Genomic DNA, 17,995 nt, shown 5'->3' on the forward strand with positions numbered 1-17,995 from the left:
TAATTATGTGGGTGCTTCTGGAGTTCTGAGGTTGTTTTTTTTCTATAAACAACTTTCTGAGCTTCTGAAAAGTGTCAAAGAGTAGAAACAAAACCTTTCGTGAAGGGAGCAGTGAGTGAGTGACCAATGCAGTTCATCCCATGCATTTCACCAGTTTTGCTGTGGGTTCCTTCTTCAGATGCATAGAAAGTGTTAGGAAGCCCCTGGGTCCGAGTGTTTGGGGTCCCGGCAGTGTTGGGGGATGTGCACCTCAGGTTGGTGGCAGCCCGTTTTCAGCACCACCGGCCCGCTGCAGCGGATGACGGGTGGGTTTAACCCCGGGACCCGTGCCCCGCTGTTCCCTTGGCTCCGCGGGCCGGAGCGCGGCGCCCGCGGCCCGCAGGTGGCGCCCCCTGCGGGGGGTGCGGAGGGGCAGAGCGCGTCGAGCACAAGTGTGTGCGGTGCAAAGCCACTGGTATCCGAGGAGTGTCCCGACAGGTGCCACCAGCAGATCCCTGCTGACTGCCGAGGTTGGTGCCTTGGCCGTGGTGCAGGCAGATGGCACGTTGCTAATGAACAATGAGCGCTGCTGGCACAGCAGTGAGGAGTGCCTGGGCCAGGGGGATAGTGAGTGGCACAATGCCATGGGCAAGTGAGGGGCATCTTTGTCCTCTCCACATTCATTTCTTTTTTCTGGCTCTATGAAGTCTAAATTTCTCCACCTCCTCCCTGACCTTTTGCTTGCTTTCTGCTTTCTTGTACTAGCCCCAGTCTCTTTTTCTCTCATTTCTGTTTACTGCTTCTATCCCTTTTTTTTTCTTATTTGATCCTTGTGCCTTTGCCTAGAATGTTTTTGGCTACCAGCAGCATCCCCTTCATGTTCATATCTCACTGGATCATGTGGGTAGGAGAGGGAGTGAAGACTAAGGCTATTCCTGCTGTCTGCTATAGAAGAGGGTGGGGATTACACTAGGCCTGAGAAAAGGGCTATGGATCACCTTGGATAAACATCTTTAATTCCAAACATGGTGATGGAGATTCGCCACTATCTGCAGGTTGGGTTTTTGAATGTTATCAGACTTGCTTCGGTTACCAGAACAGGAGATGGCACGTGCAGAGGAGGATTGTGTGTACTGACATAGTAGTGAGCACGTGCACCCAAGCACATCAACACTAGCTCTGAGGAGTACTAGGTGCATTCGTAAGTGCTTATGTGCACTAGGAATTCGATTTATACATGAAGAATACTCAAGAATGGCTATTCATCCCCTAGCTTCCCGTAGTCAAGTACACATGAATGAATGAAATGGTCATTATTGTATGTACATAACTTTTACTGTCTGTTGTGTGGCAACTTGGATCCTCTAGTAGGCTGTGAAATACCTGATTTTGATGGCAAACAACTAGACAGTATGGCTAAACCAGAGACACAGATCTGGCATGGTTGCTTTGCTGATGGTTTTGTTGTTGCTGGCATGAACTGGCTGCATTTCCAGGTGCCAGATTACATTGTGCCTGAATTCCTCTTATGAAGGAAGATCTCTTTCCAGCTACCTGTAAAAAGTGACCCAAGCTCAGCACCTTCAGCTTCGTTCAGTGATATCATATGTCACAAGACACCATCCTCAGCAGTGCATAACCTGGCGTTAGATTCTTTAACCACAAGCCCAGGAGACTGAGAGCACTGTTAGAACCCCCAGGTGCTACCTGCTGCCACTTTCCTTGTTGATCCGTTGGAGTTAAATTTGATGATCAGGAGAAACATGGACAAAGAAGCACAGTGAGTGTGGTGGATGGGTCAGTAGGATTGCACTAGAATTACTAGTTGTGATCCAGTCATTTTCTTTAGTATTTAAAGGTAAAGAACAGTTGTGAGTGTACTGAGGGCTTTTGACTTCTACTTAAGATGCAGCCTTCTTTGTTTTTGTGATTTCTGGATTAGGAAAATAGCTTGATTCTATTTCAGAGCCTATGAGAGCCAAAAATCTGGACTAAGGTGCAGCTCCAGGGAATCTGGTTGCAAAGGGGAGGAAACCCCTGCATGTGTATAGAAGCCAGCTCTGCATTTGCCCGGAAAGCTTCTATTTCCCAAACAAGGAAAGGGCAAAAAAGCCTTGAACACTGATTCTTTGAAAGCTGTGAAACTCAGAACAGGTGTGAGCACAGGCAGCTGCCGGGTGCTGTGTGCAGATATTCCTGCTAATGCCTCCTTAGAACTTAATCTCTGAAACCATCTGCTTATGGTGAGCACATGTCCCGGGGGAGGGGGGGTAGAAGCAGATCCAGCAGCCCCTCAACTTCTTCCACTGAAGCCTGAGTAAGAATTCTGAACAGCAGAATCTGCTCGAGTTATGTGTGTCAAGAGGCCTTATCCTCAGCTTGTGTGAAGCAGGAAAACTCTAGTGTCAGTTCCTCAACTTCAATATTGTTACTGTTGAGTCTCAGAGATTGAGATTTGGCTCATGAGCATCTGAACAAAGCCAACACAGTCCAGGTTTTGGAGCTGAACCCTTTGTCCCTACAAACACAGGGGGTTAATTTTTCTTACTCAGGGCCTCAGTCTGAACAGGAGCAGCTGAAACCTCCAGCAGAATGCCAGACCTGCATGACTCTGTTTTTTCAATCTGAAATCACTGGGAAGTTGAGTAAGTCCTTTGGGTTGTCACCTTAGTGCAGCTATCTGATAATCTCCAATGGAGCCTCCAAGAGTTATCTTTGAGTAAATCACTTCGGTTCCTCATGCCTTTTTTTCCTCCTCCTCCTTCTGTTTCTTAGCTTTTTGACTTCAGGAGTGACAGTCCCTGCTCCAGGGTCTCTGTTATTCAGCACAATGTATCTGAGGATCATAGATGCTACTGTACTAATAAGTGAGTCAAAGCAACCCACTGCTGCTTGCTGTGCTGCTTGCTTTTTACCTGTGCACGTTTGTTTGCAGAAGCCAAATTGCTCTCAGCCACTGACCTATTAATGACAAGCTAGTTTATCAACTTTGGCAAAAGAAGAAAGCAGTATTAGCCACTGTTGCCCTGTGACTGCCAGGAGCAGTATGGTGACAGGAATGGGTCATACTTCAGCCGGTGACTGAAGGGTCCCCAGCCTCAGAGAGACATTCAGGGACTTCCCCTGCATTTGGTGCTGGCCATAAAAAATTGATCATCCTTTGTTACAGCTTCACTTCTGTCACTTTCCATCCCAGAGTCTGTTTTTTACAGAAAACAAGCTACATTCATCAAAAATGACAGAACACAGACTTAATGTAATCATGTATGGGAACATGAATTGCAAATGCAGAACACAAGCACTAAAATGTATTTTCCATTACTGCCACAAAATGAAATAATCATGAACATTTTCCCTAAGAATGAGAACACATGTAGAGTACACTGACACCTCCAAACCTGCTGCAGGGCCTTGGCCTCAGGTGCAGGTAGGCTTCCTGTCTATGGGAAGGGAGGAGATCTGCTACTATCAGAAGAGGTGGCTGTCTTCTAATCCTCACCATGGAAACTTGTGGTGGTTATTAGTTACAGCAGCTTCTGCAGGCTCATTTGGGTGACCTTATGGTCATCTCTGGGTGATAAAGATCTCATGGTACTTCTAAGTATAACTGAGCAGAGGTGCTGGAAAAGTAGACAATGCTGCATTGCTCCTTAATTCTACATTCTACTTCTAACTACTGCTGGATCACTTGCTGATAACCTCAAACAAGTCCTTTTGCCCCTACCCTGCTTTTATGCATAAGCTGCCAAAATACAGATATGCTGCTTTTTATTTAAACCTGCTAACTGATTTAGAGTTGGTACAGGACAGCATGTTAACCACATTCTTCCTTTAAATTGCAGGCATGCTGGACCACAGTTGTGCCATACTCTGTTGAACATCTGCTGTACTGCACTCCAGATACGGCTGTGTTTCACAGACAGGTAAGGTTATACTTGCCTTTCTATCTGATTCTTGTATTTGTGGCTTGCTTTAATGTCAGAAATGTGACTGGATTACCTCTGTCAGGAGAGCGTAATAGAAGTGTAGTATTCTATTATACTTCTATTAATAGTGTAATTAATACACTATAAATAGTAGCATACATTTCTATTAATACACCATTAATTCTATTACACAAGGAAGTGTAATAGAATTAGGAATAACCAATCTGTAAACTAAACTAAATCCAGTACTTGCTCAGTTATTTAGATTATATTAAATATATACAAGTTCTCATCCAGCCTGTACTTGCTACAATTCTGCAAATACACTAATAAGGGGTGTTGGAGCCTGCCCTGCTGAAGGATAGTTGGATATGGATCATGATGATGTCTGGAAGGGAAACTACTAGTTTGATCAAAGCTTTGTACTCAGACAGCACTGAGTGCTGATGGAATGATACCGAGAGAATAAGGCAGAAAGACAGGGGCTGGTTTACATCTCATCCAGCAGAAGCTGTTATGAGGGACTTATTGATCTCTGATTCAGCCACAGGCCACGGGTTAAATGGTGGGAGGGATGTATTTGAAAAGACCAGTCTAACTGCACCCAACAGGAGGTGCTGAAGAGAGCAGTGTGCTGTGCTGGGAGTAGACTTTTTTCCGCCAAAGATGTGACCCTGTCATAAACGGAAGAGGGAGAGGTTTTGTTCTAAATGCATTAAAATGATGTCTTTGCACGAGAGCAATTCAGATTATAAAAAATACATAAAACAAATAGACTCAGCAGCTGTAGAATCCAAGAGAAAATCTGGATTTGGAAAAGATTCTTAACTTTTTTGAAGTGAAAAAACATTTGGTCTTGTGCATCTTTCCAGATGTTTATACACAGTCTGCGTCCTCTCTGACAAGTTTGCTTAAGGACCTTCATAGCCATGCTCATATGGTCATATATGTGTAATCTCCTTGTATGTACGCACATTCTTGTACATTTGACACACTTGATGTGCATGTACATCATCTCATCAAAATTAACTTCCTTTTTGAATTAATGTGCTTATATGCATACACATCAGTATGTCCCAAGGTGCATATATGTATCTTTGTTCCTATTCCCGTGTATGCATGAGGTGATCAACATAGGCAAATTGAAAAACTAAGTTATTCCAAATCTTGTGTTATTTTTCATTTTGTTCCCAAAGGGTAAATGGACTCATTCCAAATGAAAGGTAATCTTGGGACCTGAAGTTTTACATTTCAGCATATAGTGCGGTTTAAACACTACTATAGACTGTAAGCTCTTCAGGGCAGTTAGTAGATTCCCTTCCTTGTTTATACAACAAAGGCAATGTCAGACTGATTAAGACCTAAGGTTCTAGAACAGTGCAAATAATTAATAACAGTGATCAGATTTTGTGGAGAGATGAGCTGGGCAGGAAGGACCCTCAGAGAACATGCAAGGCCATCCACATGAACTTGTACAAAAGGTTGGTCACTGTTTTTTCCACTGGGTTGGAATACTTTATTTACAACTTTGAACACACCCACCTCAGTGTTGTCTGTGCGTGGCTCATAAAATCTAGCACATACGGATGATCCATACCCTTCTCTAGAGCTGATGCACATATGTATGTGTAGTCAAAAGCCCAGCCTTTCAGAAATAACTCATAAACTTTCATAGAATATGTCAGATGTCATCATTGCAGGTAACCAACTATGTACAGCATGTTTGACATTGGAAAGGTGTGGGTCATATGTATGTAAGTCTGTGTATATGTGCATAGATGTTATGTTTGTGCATATTTAGCCAGGGATATACATACATTTATTCATGCCAGCACTGAATTGAGTAGTCCAGTATGGATAGTATGTGCACACCTTCCAGAAGAGGGCATCTGACTCCTGATGCAGCAGCCTTCCTTACCCAAAGGCCCCCAGCCTCTCACACCTGGGCACTGGCATCCTGCTTTGCCAATGGAGGTGAACGGTGCCAGCACAGGGTGAAATATTAAGGCAGCCACTTGAAATTCAAAGTGTTTCTTTTAATTACTGGGTGGATGCCACATGTCGATCCAATCCAGCTCTTAAATTAATCTTAATTACATGGATTTTGTAACTTTGGCATTAGCCAGCCACACAAAATATGTATTTCATAATCCTAGAAACGGGGGAAAAAAGACTGCTGCTGAGCTGAGAAGTCAGCTGATGATGTTATCAGCCTCTGTGGCTGTGGGTGTAAGTGTCATTGGGGTGTGTCTGAGATGGTATCGGGAATACCAAATTAATTCACTCCTGCAAATATCAAAACAGGCTTTTTGCCGGCAAGTAGGGAATAGGCAAGAGGTTTGAGCTGCTATATTTGGAGCTTCTATGCCATCCAGTGCTGATACAATAAAGAACAAAAGCATCAGGGAGGGGAAGCTGGTGATCTGCCCTGTTTTGGTAACAAGTTTTGAGCGTGCATACCCAAAGACTGCTACTCAAGCCTTTAGCTGTTCACATTATACTTGTTGATTTGGAGTGGGGATCAGGAATCCTGCCTTTGTAGCTCTGCCACTGACTTGCTGGGTGTGACTGGGCAAGGGGAGGGAAGCTTTCCCTCCCTGTGCTTTGGTTTTCATTCCTTCCTTCCTCCCTTTTGTTTGTTCAGACTTTTTTTTTCCTGGATAGGAGCAACCTCTTAGTATGTGTCCATTCAGCGTTATACGGCATCTAGGTGCTACTCTGCTATGGATGATGATAATGGATAAATTGAATTATCTCAGGAGAATTGATACTTGTACTCTCTGTTAGGGATGAGCATCCAGGATCTCTCTGAGCATCCATCATGCCAACTTTAAATAGAAAAGAGAGCTGGGAATAGATGGTCAGGGATATTCATGGGAAATGCAGACACACAATTTGCCTTACCAGTCACTGCATGTTCTTTAAACACAAAGCAGGGCTTTAGCTATCCCCAGGGATTGGTGTCCCCTTGGGATTAACATTCCTGCTGACTGGGTTCCACTCCTGCTTCTGCAGACGAGACTTGAAAAATGATAGATAAAACTGGGAGTAAGCACAATTGTGAACTATTCTTTAGTCTTCTTGCTCTAAATCTGAGTCACGATGAGAGCAGAGTCTGTGCATAGCCGAGAGTGACTCGTGGTGAAGTGGCAATGTGTATTTGGGAGCCTTTTCTGTGTCACTACTGCAGACCCAGGGGGTGGAGGAGGAGTAATGAGCAAGCAGAAGATCTCTGTGTGTGTAAACACATTCACCAGTGGAGAAACATTCTGCTGCACACAGATGTACAAACAGGCCCTTGTGCACACCTATACCTTTTATTTGCACCTCCATAAGCATCCTTTTTCCATTTTCTCTACAATACAGGCACCTGAAATCTTTGGAGTATTATTTTTTCTCTAGAATAGGCTTGTAAATGGCTCACCTTATGGCTGACTTGTGAGTTCGTTCAGTGCCTGTGTGATGGTTTTTTTTTTTTTGAAGATGTCCCTTTTTATTCTTACAAACATTTTGTGTTTGGCTCATCTACCACTGATCATACTTCTGCCTTTCTGGTTAACACTTTTACCTTCTAAAGCATTACCTGAAGTTGCTTTACAGGGCAAGGTTAGCTTGGATATCCATTTGAGGCGGTTTCAGAGCACTTCTGGAAACATAAGTGGGAAAATGTTAAACCTCATGTCAATTTGCCTAATTGATGTGAAACTTGATTGTGGCCAGGGAGGAGTGGATTTCCCTGCTTTAGTCTTGTGAATAATGTGCCCATTTGAAAAGAGAGAAAATCCACTAAATCCTGGCAGCGAATGCAACTGTCCTTACAGGTTGGGATTCTCCCATACAGAGCAAAACCAGGGAAGTTACATGCCTGACTCCCTCGAGGCACCCTGTAATGGTGGACCCCTGTATTTTGTTCTGGATGAAGCTGATGGAGTTTTCTGTAGTGAAGTTATTTTCATTCCAATTTTGTCAGGTTTCTTGGGCTTTTCTCCAAAGCACTTGTTTCTCAAGTAATGGCAGCAGAATCTGGATTAGCTAAACTGCTCTGCTCCTGAAATACTGTGCCATTTCTGTGTTCTTGAGATACTGCAACATGCAGGTTTTAATCTCAGAGGCTTGCTGGAGTTGGTGTGACTTGAATAGGAATGATACAGAACTTCCTCAGTTTTCACATTTGAAAACCTTTAGATGGCTGAACTCATCCAGCAATGGGGAAGAAGCCAGCAGGCAAATGGAGAAACCTTTCCAGCTTTCAGGGTAGGTAGGAAACAGAATGAGTTAATGTTGGCCCAAAGGGCCACAATAAATAATGAGAGCTCTTCCAAGTATATCGGGGGAAAGAAATACGAGAGAGAAGGTAAGCCCATTAATAAATTAGGAGCAAGCTGGAATCAATGGTGAGGCTAAAATGGCTGAGCTACTTAACTTTTTTTTTAATTGGTCTTTAAGAAGAAAAATATAGAAATGGAATATGGACCATTAGGAAGTAATGAGCATCTTGGCACCCAAGCTGTTGATGTAAAGCAGATAAGGGAACACTTGAAAGAATGGATAGCAACAAATCAGCAAGTCCAGCTGATGAGCATCCTGGGATGTTTGGCTGCTGAATTCACTGAACTGCTGGCAGGTAGTTTGAAAAGTTGTGGATTAAACAGGCAGGTCCTTCATGGTAAGTCCATATCAGTAGTTCTGCAACAAAGACCGGCCTTAAAAAACTATCAGGAGCCATCCTGCAGTTACCACTTTACACAGCCCATTGTATTATCAGCTTGGACTGGTGCTAAAATGAGTTACGTGAGTTTCAAAAAGCCTAAATTCAGAAATTGGCCAGACTAGATGGTTCCTTTGCTTCACATAATTAAAATTAACACTTTTGTCTTCTCAGTAAACTTGCATGATTGGGCTGGAGCTGATCCAGCTGTGCCAGGGAAAACCCACCTAATAAATTTACCTAAGGGTTTGTGGCTTTCAGTTTAGCTTAATGTTCAAAAATGCAGCTCCTGCAGAGCAGTCTAGCAGATGGATCTCTGCTGGTGTAACCTTTCTGCCGTAAGACTTGAGGCTGCTCTGATTTTTCCTCCAAGTGATTTTTTTGTTTTTGCTATTTCAGCTAATGTTGTACTGCTCCTGAGGCTGAACTTAGTGTTTCGTACAAGTTGCTGAAGTTGGTCTGTTGAGGTGAAGTACAATAGCATAGGCTAAATGGATCAGGGCATGTTCTAGACTGCCAAAGTGATGGGCACATTTTGCTCATCCAGAAGGGCTAAAGCCGTTCTGTAAGCATGGGGGCACCACTCTGTAGGCATAGCTGTATAAACAGGAGTGGTATCTTTCTTTTAAAAGCACTTCCAAGTCTGCAGAGGGGATTGTAGCTCTTTCTCTGATTCTTTGTCAGGATTTGTGGAGGAAATTGGTAAGCGGAATGATAGTATTTCCATTACAGAATGAGTTCTCCTGTAACAGTGTCTGTGAAGGGCAGTGCTTCCAGCGTGGAGGAATTGCTGCTCCGAATACAGTGTATGGGCTGGGGGAAAGCAGTGTATGAGCACTTTCCAAACAGAAGATCTTGCTGAGCTGCTATGTAAGATGCTGTAGCGTATCTGGTGCTCTCCTCAGCCTAGAACTAGTTTGGTGCTTTTTTAGCAACACAAAGAAAGATAAAGCAGAATACGAGGCGCTTACACAGATGGATAATCTACTTGAGGTCTTATTAAAGCCTTTCTCTGAAGTTTACTGAATAAACCATCAAGCCATACAGAGCTTCTCCAGATGATATTGTTCCAGGTGAATAAATTCTCGTTTGCCACATTTCCTTAACAATTGAGGTAGTTTACAGGCTTTTGCCTAAAGTTATCTTTGCAGGTTAAAAGAATAGAGCTGGATTTTACCCTGTAGTAAGACCTGTTCCCTTTCTAATTTTCCTCCAAAGGAATTCATTCTGATGTGGTGTATGGTTTTATAGAACTCTGAGTTAGCCCTGGAAGGCAAGATCTACTGAAGAGTACAGTTGCAATGTGGATCCCCTGGTCACTGACCTCAGGGATCAGGGAATGCCCAGCCAGGATGGCTTGCTAACTGCATCCACCCCTGTCTTCAGTCCTGCCAGGGATAGGGGCAGTGCACTGTGTGCAGTCTCCTTCAGAGCATACAGCTGAGAGGTACAGTAGAGGATAACTCTCCCCAGGTATTTGATACCTTGATTGTGTAGAGTCTTTTCCATTTGCAAATAGTGTATGGAATACATTAGCACAGAAGCTGAGATTCTCCAGCAGTTACGTTTCAATTGTCTGTCTTTCTCATTTCTCCTCCTACGCACCTTCTTTATACCCCCCAGTGATACAGAAAGCTTAGACTTAAATGATTTCAGTGGGTGAGAGGCAGGAGGTGGGGAAGGAACTAATATGAAAATTACTTTAATTTAACAGTCTGTCACTCACGCTGGCCCAAAGGAGCTCTAAGACCATTATCAGTGACCCTATGAGCCACTCTGCTTCTCCTTTCCTCAAGCATAAACTTGAACTATGATACACACTTATGGGTGAGAGCATACTTTCTTCCCTACCTGCATATTTAGAGGTAAAATAAGGAAATATTTGTTGATGGAAGTTGAGGACACTGTGAACATGAAGTCTGAACCTATTCTTGCATACTAGTTGCTCTGTGGACTCAATAGCACTGGTGAAGTCCAGGTTTATTTTATGTTTAAACCAGGGGTCCGAAGGAAAAAATCATCCCTGTTTGTGGTCACTGAGGAAGCAGTTCTGGGCTATCATTATTTATTAGTATACCCCTTGTGATAGCACCCAGAGACCCAAACACTGATCTGTTAGAGCAGGCTCTGCAGCAGAGGTTGAGTAGGGACACTCAGCTGCTTCATCTCTTCAGTAATGGAGCCCTGGTTCAGGACTGCGGCGCCTAGATCCACAGTAATGAATGTAATTAGTTCTAATAATGGGTGAGGTGATACTGTCAAATGAGAGATGAGAGGGTTCAGTTGGGTTCTTAGGGCCCTGTTCTTGTTTATGCAAAGGTCTTTTTACACCAGTCTGGCAGTGCAAAGAGGTCTGAAAGATGAATTGAAAAGTTAAGAGGCTACCCTATGGGTCTCTGGCTGTTAACATCCATCTTTGCTCACTTGGCAGAACTGGAGGGAATCAAATGCCAAGCAAATACAGTGGACAAAAACCTCTGCTGGTGTAAATATGTATCACTCCTTTGATTGCAGTGAAACTATGCTAAAGGAGGCCAGCTGAGGACTGGATTCAAGGAATAAATGATTTTTGCCCTTAGTCTGTATGTCCAAAGTCAAGTCCTTCGCATGTCATGTCCCATTCAGCATTAGAGAAGGTCATATCTCGCCTCCTCTCCACCTGGGCTGTCCCCTCTCCTCTGGATAAACAGTATTTCCCCATTGCATTCCCAGTCCCTCACGCTTCACCAGAATTAAATTCATCATTCATTTTTTATGGTTTATACATAGCAGTAATTTATGTTTTCAAATATATTGAGGTCACACTTTAGCAGAAAAAGAGTGTTTCACATTTAAATTGAAGGCATGTTCGTTCCATTAAACAGAGATGTTTTGGATAATTTTAAAAGGCTAAAAGTAGTAGATGGTAACATTAAAATAAAATTTGAGAGATGTAATTACACCTAATCGTACCATAAAATAATCAATACTGCATTACATTATTTCTGACTTCCCTAGTTATAGCCTTTTTTTGTTAAGCTTTTGAATATTGATGAGGTCAGTGGGGTCACAGTCGACTCTCTGAGGTCTAATGGAGGTGGAATTAAGGTGATGTCCTCTCCTATTATATCTGCACAGGGAGGTGAGCTCTCTACTTTCTCAAACTGGGGAGATAACATGGCATCAGAAGCCAATACCTCGGCATCATTTCTTGAGCTGAGCTGATGCTGTCAGTAAGTGCTGACGGGGAAGCTGGCAGCGCTGTCTCCCCATCACAGAGCCACTCAATTACACACACCAGGACGCAGAGGAAATGATGTTCATGTCAACAGAGATCATTACCAGCTGGAGACCAGTGTGTGTGAGGTGACAAGAACCAGTTCCTTCCAGTTCAGCCAGGGTTTTCCCTGTTGTCTCTGTGGGACACTGAAAAGGGTTTTTGTTGTGCCCTTCTCCTTCTCTGCCCCTATAATTGTGCCTTTCTGCCTGACACGTACCTAAAACAACAGCCCCCTCTGACTGAACTGCAGGACATTCATCCTTCACCAGCCTCTGTGTAAGGACATGGAACACATCAGGAAAAGCTGGGATTCAGTACAGGTGTTTGGACATGGACCTGCTTATCCCAGGAGGTACATGGCTGATGGAATCTGAGTAGATGTGTCTTTGCCACCATAAAATCTCATTTTGAAAGGCCCTGGTCAGTACTATTCATCATTTATGGATCTTGTAGCCATCTGTGCATTTCATTTGGGAATTGTTTCCTGTGTAAAGAAAAAAATACCTGCTGGGAGACAATGATCTGTATTTTCCCTTGTTTTGGTGTGTACCTCTCTAAATACTTAATAGTTTGGGCTAGGTCAGTCTCGAGCATTTAAAGCAAGAGCTAAAACACTGGGGGGCCCTGTTCTGCACCCAAATTTCTCATAATGTCCTGGTACGTGCCTTCCTGCAAATGATTTAGAATTCAACCCAGGGAAAGGGCTGGGATCTGAAGAAATACGTAGCAGTAATCTTAGGATTTGTATTTTGCCTTCTGTGCCTCTGTTTCTCCATCCATACAATGAGTATAAAGTTCTTTTTATTGAAGTCTGTTTTGCATAATGGAGGTAAGAGAAAGGTTTCTTTGCTTTCGATAAGCCCTTTGAAAAAGGCAACAAAATGTCATTTTTCTGGGTTCTGATCATAAATATCAAGAAGGATGGAATTTTAAACCAGAACCAAATCAAGCAGTACCTCTGCATTATCCCTTTCCCACTGCCACAGCATCCTCAGATTACAGCGCTCAGAACAAAAGGCAAGATAATGAGCAGGCCCCTATCATTACCATTAATAATAAAAATGATATAATGTATTTTTAAAACTTTCCTTAATGCAACACCAGCCCAGTCCTCCCAACCCTCAGATTATCACATCTTCCCAAATATATGTATCTAAATACATGGGTGAAAGTGTCAGATGGGGAACACGCACACTGCAGTTCAGACGCTGGATCTCCCCATCCACTGTGTTTCTCCAGGGGGGCCCGTACCCTCTGGAGGGACCATCTCCTTCCACCACCCTTCTCACACCAGCCACACACCCCCCCCCCGACTTGCCTGTGAAGTTAATCCTCCCCTTACACCCAGTGCTGTCCCTGGGACCTGGCTATGTGTGTGCCCCCTGCCCTCGTCACTCTTGCTGTGCCAGTTCCTAAGGGATTTGCCTGCTACCTATTCCCATGTACCCCAAACTCTCTACATCCCCCCTGCTCTCACCCCCTTCCATTTACTCCATGCACCCCATTTTCTTCCTGCTCTGAAATCCAGTTGTTAAAACTTGTGATAGAAGGTGGATATTTGCCCAAACTACCAGCAGCACTCCCTCTATTGCAGATAGAAGCCAGCCCCGTGCTCTGATGAAGCTGAATTGCTTTCAATTGACAACAGAAGCTGCTGCTGCTCTTTCTATTTTTTTAAATTTGAAAATGGAAGGGACACTATTAGGAAATTTACATTTGCGAATATGATATTTAATTAGCAATATTAATAAATTAATAGAAGCAAAGAACCTTGTTGAGACTCCAGATTAATAAAACATGCTTTAGCTGAGTAAATGAGGTGAGCTAGGGATGTGATGCCCATAGAGGATACAGGGGAAATCTCACTCCCTGAATACCCCTTCAAGCGTGGGTGAGGGCCAATAGTGAACTGGGGCAAAAGTTTTTCTGTCTCGCAGTGCTGTTCACACACTGGCCCTTTCCCTGTCCTGCCACAATATTTACACAAGAAATTAGGAACAGCTTTTCTGCCCACCTTCCCCTTTCTCCTGCCAAGAAGCTGAATGAGTCAGTGGTGGGGAGTGAAGGAGAAGCAGTGCCTGCACGTGTAAGGTAACAGAAAGGGCAGTGCAGGGCAAATGCTTAGAAATGTTTGGCCAGATCCATAGAAAGCGATAAAGGAGACTTAGAGCATTTTCTGATCTGATCCTGTGCTGAACGTGGAGCTCAGACTCTCACTGAGCTATGACTATATCCAGCTTGGTCTCTGCAGGGCATTTGGAGGGCTTTGCCTCAGAGGGACCCTCAGTCTGTGGCACAGAGAGCAGGTCCAGGAGGTGATGTCTCAGGGCACAAGAGAAGCAGTACAGTAAATGTCAGTGGGGGCTCAGCTGAGAAGAATGACCACATTAAGCAAAGGTCTGGCGTGGCATGAGATAAATTGCTGTAAGGTTCACAGGGGTCAGTCCCAGCTAGGTGTCCCAGTCTTAATGTGCATCTGTCACTGCTTTGAATCTGGGGTGAATCCAAAGTGGGGGCCAGTCCTCTGCCACTCACTGGCCCGCCAGTCTGCAACTCACTCCAGCATATGCTGTAAATTTCTGTGCCTCGTTTGTCCTGGACAAAACTCCTTGCTTTCCTGGACTCAGCACAGCAGCGAATGCAGAAGAAGGTGGTACAGCCCTTTCCTATGCTGCAGCATTAGTGCAGGGGGGCCTGGGGCATCAGGACTCCAGGGATCCAGTCAAGCAGGAGCCTGCAGTTCCAGGTGACTTGAGTGACTTCATCTGTCGTGGAATGTGGGACAGGAAGGGGAGAATGTGGCTTTCTGGAACCTGTAGTTATGTGTGAAAAAGCCTTTGCAGTATGGTGACAGAGAATCAGCTGCATGGAGATATCTTAGCTGATGTATTACTGTGTCTGTGTGCAACAACTGGTGCAGCCTCTTACCTTGATGCCTGGCTCAGGAGGGAGAGCAAAGGAGAAGCAGGGCCCTGGGGAACCAAGCTAGCAGTCAAAGCAGTAGCTCTCCTGGGTTCTGTGTGACATTCACACACATCACCGTGAAGTCACGCTTTCCTGCAGAGCATGGGAGAGGTGATTATTTATTAATGTACTGAGCACTGTCCCCATGCATCACTCTGCCTTGCTCTGCTGCAGCCTCAGCAGTGCAGCACTGGGACACCACAGCCTGCTGGCCTCTCTGTGTGCACCAAGATGTCTCAGCACCTCAGAGGGACCCCAGAGCAGGGCAGTGATGCTGGAGGAGAAGGCAAACACATGAATTGTCTGGCATAATGTTGATTGTTTAGTAATGCTTTTTGCATGCTCAGCTCTTGTGGATATGTACTGGACTCAAAACAGGCAGCCTGGTGTTCCATGAGCCTGTCCTAGGAGCCCAGGGTGCTTTTCAGCTCTGACCTGAATTCTTAGTGGGCAGACCTCTCCGTCATGGTGCTCTCCTCTATATATTAGGGATAGTAGCACGCATGGGATGTTCATAGATCACCCTGCACTGTCACTCCTCCCTTCAGTGCAAAGTGTGTGGAAAACTCTCCCAGTGTAAGCTCTCGCTCCAGGAGAAGGGGAAGCACTTTTCTTGGTGTGAAGGACAACAAAGAGGACAGGCAGGATGCAACCAGTTTCTCCCTAAAATTGAACAGAGGTAGATAAAGAGAGAGATGTGACTACCTTGCCTGATCCCACAGTGGCTCAGCTGCTCTTCTCCCTTCTCCAGGGATGGCTCATCCCCACTGTGTGGTTTGTGTTACACTCCTGATGGCTGACATCTTCACTAACTGTGGAAAAGTTTTCTACTGGGATGGCATGTACACAGTTCTCCTGGGAGAGCTGCAGTTCGAGAAACAATTGGGAAATGGCAGAGATATTGGGGACTCTGGCTTGCAGTGCCACTCTTGGTATAGAGACAAGTATATGGTAGGTGTGGCAGAAGAAGAAAAAGGAGAAAAGTTGGCTTGGGTGGGGTGTAGGGAGTAGAGATGGGTGAGGAAGGCATGAGCTCATAGATGTAGGCAGGAATGGAGCTCGGCAGCATGTGGATGTGAAATACGCATTGGGATCATTTTGGGATAGAGAAGTCCTGGTGTAGGCAGTCATTAATCTGGAGATGTGGGCCACGATGAGGCATTCTGAAGCTTAGCCCCAAGGTGGGGCTGTCTTTGATGGCAGCGAGTGCACACACACAAGCTCTGGGCTGTGCCTCCAGCAAGTGAAGGCAGTTGCTGGGAACCACCTCCAGGCTCATCCTGGGTGGCGGACACCTCCTGGGCCTTCCAAGGGCTTTGGCTTTGGACCATAAGAGTGCCGTGCTAAGGGTCTGTAAGGCCAACTGCATGGCCTACAGGGGGAAGGTGGTGCTGCAGAAAAGCTGGTGGTTTTGTTACTGTAGGCCATTTTTAACTTGTAGATTGCAGGTTCATAGCCCTTGGCTCTTGAGCTATGGAGACTCAAGGTCTGTAAGATGTTCTCTATCTGCAGAGATTGGTCTTGCCTTTTTTCCTTCTTTTTCATCTGTGGCTTACGAAGCACTACAAAAATTCAATAGCAAATTTGAAATACTTGGATTGGATCTTTGTGTTCAGAGCCCATTTTTGTGCCTGGAAAGAATCTTGAGAAAGAAATCCCAGGCCCTGCATGCTGCCCCAGGCATTGCTGTTTATCACCCTCTCTGTGGGGCTGACACATCCCAAGAGCAGGGATGTAGCATCTGAGCTCCCACAGACATGCTGCTCTGCCACTGCATCTCCTTCCTGACCTGCTCATCCTGTCCTGGCTCTTTCTTTAGCTCAGGTTGCCACAGGGTGCTGGTTTTATGAAGAGTATAGGCTACTCCAAAGCCATCTTCCTCTGTGACCCAGACCCAAGGTCTCTCATGTGAAAGACTAAGATCATAACCTTTCCATCACTATTCTGTTTAATCCCCTGCTTCTAGTGAAAGACACCCAGTGGAGGCCTGAAGGAGCGTCTGGGCTCGTTCATGAGCTGGAGCTCTGTCCTGCCCCTAGTCCTTGGAACTGACGCCCATGCAAATGACAAGGGAGGAGATTGCAGGCAGAGGAAAGGCAGTGAGGAGGGTGCTTCTTTGTGCAACGCCAGAAGGACTGGGGCAACGATCCTCACATCCCTGGGCATGACTCTTGGGGCCACAGTGCTCAAAGGGTCACATCAGAGTTTGTCCTGTGAGTGTAGCTTTTTTTAGTGTCCTTTGAGGTGTAGCTACCTGCACAAAAGCCCTCCAAAGCCCTGTGCTTACACCGCTGTTGCCATGCAGCTTTGGGGGCTGTTGGCATAGTGGGCTGAAAACCTCTGTCTTCCCAAGGGTGCAGTCCCTATGTAATTTCCTAGTAGTCTTATGCAGTGCATTGGGGTACATGGAGAACAGCAGGAAAGTGTTAATTCCTGTCTTTTTATGCCTGCAGGAAGCTCTGCAGTTGCCTGCCCTGAACATAGGGATTTGCAAAGTAGCAGGGAATTAATTTCTCCTGTTACAGACACTATCCAAACTGGGAATCTGGCAATAAAAGTCAAGTCTGGGGACGCTGCATCTTTGAGGAAAAGGGAAAGCTGGGGCTGGTGTGACTGGGGAGTCCCTAGGCTTGTAGGTGTACCTGCAGAAAAAGCTGTGTTACGTGCATTTGTGACCTGCATCGGTAAATTCTGCACTAAACTGTTTTGGCCATTGTACCTTTCACGTACATGTAGAGGGCTGACTTTCCCAGGCTGAGGTGCTCTCCACTGAAATCTTGCAGTATCTCTCTCCTCTATACAAGGACTTCGGACGCTGGTGGGCTTAATTAAATCATCTCTTAATAACTGCTCTTTTAAAACAGCCCGGTTTCCATCTCCCGCTTAGCGTAGGGTGTGCTACCGAGGAGGGAGCTCCCAGGGAGCCCTGAGGGGAAGCAAGGCCGGGCCAGCCCCGAACCCAGTCCGCACACGACCCCGGCCCTGGCTGTCTCCTGCTCTCTCCGCAGAGCCCCCTGTGTCCGCCAGCCCCGGGGTGCTCCCGAGGCTCCGCGTCCCGGCAGCGCCGGGCTCTGCCGCCAGCACCCCGCGGCTGGCGGGCAGCAGGGGGCGCCCGGGGCACGCCGGAGCTGCCGGCTCGGCTCGGCTCGGCTCGGGCTG

At 45.5% G+C, this 17,995-nt stretch overlaps 1 protein-coding gene across 1 annotated transcript in view; it reads left to right on the forward strand.

The window, feature by feature from the left end:
* CASZ1 (castor zinc finger 1) overlaps window positions 1–17,995 on the forward strand; it is a 282,546-nt gene that overhangs the window by 21,356 nt on the left and 243,195 nt on the right. The window contains exon 2 of the mRNA XM_061450109.1: window positions 3,822–3,902. The gene's annotated coding sequence lies outside the window, so the exon portion shown is untranslated. The remainder of the gene's footprint in view (window positions 1–3,821; window positions 3,903–17,995) is intronic.

Source organism: Pezoporus flaviventris, unplaced genomic scaffold, assembly GCF_033815535.1.
Source record: "Pezoporus flaviventris isolate CSIRO_AGI_PZ_B2104156 unplaced genomic scaffold, CSIRO_AGI_Pfla_v1 ptg000009l, whole genome shotgun sequence".
Taxonomy (NCBI): domain Eukaryota; kingdom Metazoa; phylum Chordata; class Aves; order Psittaciformes; family Psittacidae; genus Pezoporus; species Pezoporus flaviventris.